This window comes from Sebastes umbrosus, chromosome 4 (genome assembly GCF_015220745.1).
Source record: "Sebastes umbrosus isolate fSebUmb1 chromosome 4, fSebUmb1.pri, whole genome shotgun sequence".
Lineage (NCBI taxonomy): Eukaryota > Metazoa > Chordata > Actinopteri > Perciformes > Sebastidae > Sebastes > Sebastes umbrosus.
The window spans coordinates 30,418,255-30,420,751 of record NC_051272.1 but is presented as its reverse complement, the minus strand read 5'-3'; the positions used below and the strand labels follow the sequence as shown (position 1 = coordinate 30,420,751).

The 2,497-nt window shown below is 37.8% G+C and overlaps 1 long non-coding RNA gene across 1 annotated transcript; it reads right to left on the bottom strand.

Annotated features, from left to right (window-relative positions):
* Positions 1–799: 799 nt before the first annotated feature.
* LOC119487598 lies at positions 800–1,004 on the bottom strand. Its single transcript, XR_005206739.1, has 2 exons — positions 956–1,004; positions 800–924 (listed from the first exon to the last, which is right to left on the bottom strand). It is a non-coding gene; the product is annotated as an uncharacterized LOC119487598 (long non-coding RNA).
* Between the last annotated feature and the right edge of the window lie 1,493 nt (positions 1,005–2,497).

Genomic DNA, 2,497 nt, shown 5'->3' with positions numbered 1-2,497 from the left:
CTCTCTCAACACGTAATGAGATAAATACGCAGCCTGAAAGGGTAATGTGGTCCAAACAGAAAGGGTGAGGGATATGTGTCAGCACAGTGGGATTACATGCAGACGTGGCTGGAAACTCTTTGGCGTTGAAATACTACGGTAGAAAGTAATGGTATATGGACATGACAGAGGAACATCAGCTTCACATCATCAATGTCTGCAACTCTAATCTGCTTTCCTGGAGTTTGTGCTAATTTCATGAAATTGTGTGGCTTTTTAAAAATTTTGGACGCAACAAATTTTTCATCAGAAACCTCCATTATGGCACCAGTTGCCAGGAGATTTATGACGCAAACTGCAAAGCCTCTACATCTGGGCAGGTTTCCCATCTGTCCGGTGCTGTGGCCATGTTGATGGAGTACACCCACCCACTAAAACCCACTCTGCACTGCTCCGCCCGTCTTTCATCTCTCCGTTACACAATCTGTATAAACCTCCAGCCCTGATGGATCAGAGAGCCAAACATTACAAAATAAGCACAACATCTAAATGCCAATGACCATCAGCTTCAGTCAGGAGAGGTTATCATGAAGGAAGAATGACTGAAATCAATAAAAAGTCTAGAATTTGCAGAAAAACTTTCTTTATAACATCTCATTTGGAAATGATCTCCTTATATATTGCTTTAAACCTGATGTCGAGGCTGGTGGTGGACTGAAGAGCACATTGACATTAAAGGTGGAAGATTGGAGGTGCAACAATTTTGCAACAATAAAAAACAATAATGGTTGGTAGGGTTGCGTATGTATTTCAATTTTTCATGCCAGAATAGATATATTTGCTTTATTTGAGTCTATCTGAATGTAGAAGGAAGTTAACGCCTTTATTGTTGTAGTCTGAGTAACGTGACTTCATATCCTTTCCGTATCCGTCAACCAAAACAAACTGCAGCAAGCCAAAATGACAGTAGAAAAACCGCGGAGGGTCGGCGTGGATACGACATGTACCCTTACATTTTAAATCCAAAGTGGTAAACACTACACATACAGCAAAGTATGGAAACACTTTGGGTTTCACACATTACCAAGAAAAGCAGAGCTAGACGTCACGGCTGAAGCTGCATGCTAACTCTGTCATGGACAGGAAACGTTATCGTATTGCGGTAACGTGCGGTCAAGCAAGCCGTCACTCGAATCTCCGTGGTCAAATCGGCCGACGCTACAACTGTAGAGCAACCATATACTGACATTTATGTTAAATGTATTCAAACGGTCCCGATGGAGCTGACCATGGATGTATAAAGAGAACGGAGCTGACGGGGAGAGCTAGCGATGTACTTGGCGAAGTTACAGGAAGTATATACAGTACGTGTGACTACTTCCGGTTTAAGTTTGAGTTTTTAAGTTGTTTTTTTGTTTTTTTAATTTTTCAAAATAAGGTATTAACAAAGGGAACTGTTTAAACCAAATATATGATTGGATTCTATTCACCAGAAGTATAAAACATGACATGTCCCTTATAAATTAAATAGAAAATACCACTAATTTGTGAGGGAAATGTTTTTATTCTTTGATTTTTGGGTTGCTGGAAACAAATATAATAAATAATTCCTGACAATGACTGATATATTTGACTTCAGGACATCTTTAATATACATATATGCTGAAAATCAAACATTTTTACTAAATTAATTTAGATATTGTCCAAAGTAAAAGTCCCTAGAAGTGTATGATGATGTGTATGATTTTCCATGGTTTAGTGTTAAAAAAGTCGCAATAAATCGTAATATCGAATCACTATACTTGTAGAATCACAATACTTAAAAATTGCAATACATATCAAATCGGCACATTAAGTAGGTGAATCGTCCCAGCCCTAATGGTTGGATGTAAACAATAGAAACAGAAAATGACAACACAAGAAAAAAAAAAGAATATGTTTTGGGAAAATCTCGGAAACTAAAGAGCGAAAATCAGTGATACTGGAGTTTATTAAAGCATGTAAGAGAGTTGAGGCAGAGTGTGTCAGAAGAACTATTAATTATGATCCGTGCACAGCTGATTTGTCTTAAAATCCCTGCACGCACGGTAGCTCTGTTGGAGTCTGTCTACCTTATTGTTACAGGAGCAGAAATCTGTTGGTCTTGATATACCGAACATTAAATTAAACAGAAAATGATCATCCCACGAAGTGTTTGTATTTACAATAATTACTGTTTACAATTAGATTGCAATTCCCAGGTTATCTCCAGGAGCTTCTGTGATTTCTTAAACACAGCTTGAGTTTGACATTTTTACAACATTGTGTTTTTTTCTGGTAGCATAATTTACTTCAGGTAAAAGGAGAAAGTCTGTAATATCTATACAGTATCCTCTACAGAGTAACAAGACCTGAGTAGGAGGTTTAATATGCTGCAGTTGTTGTTGACTCTCCTCCAACTTTAAAGTACACCATGTATATTGTTTTTTCCCTGTTTATCAGCTCATATTGCAGATAGAGAGATTACTGTGAGCAATGC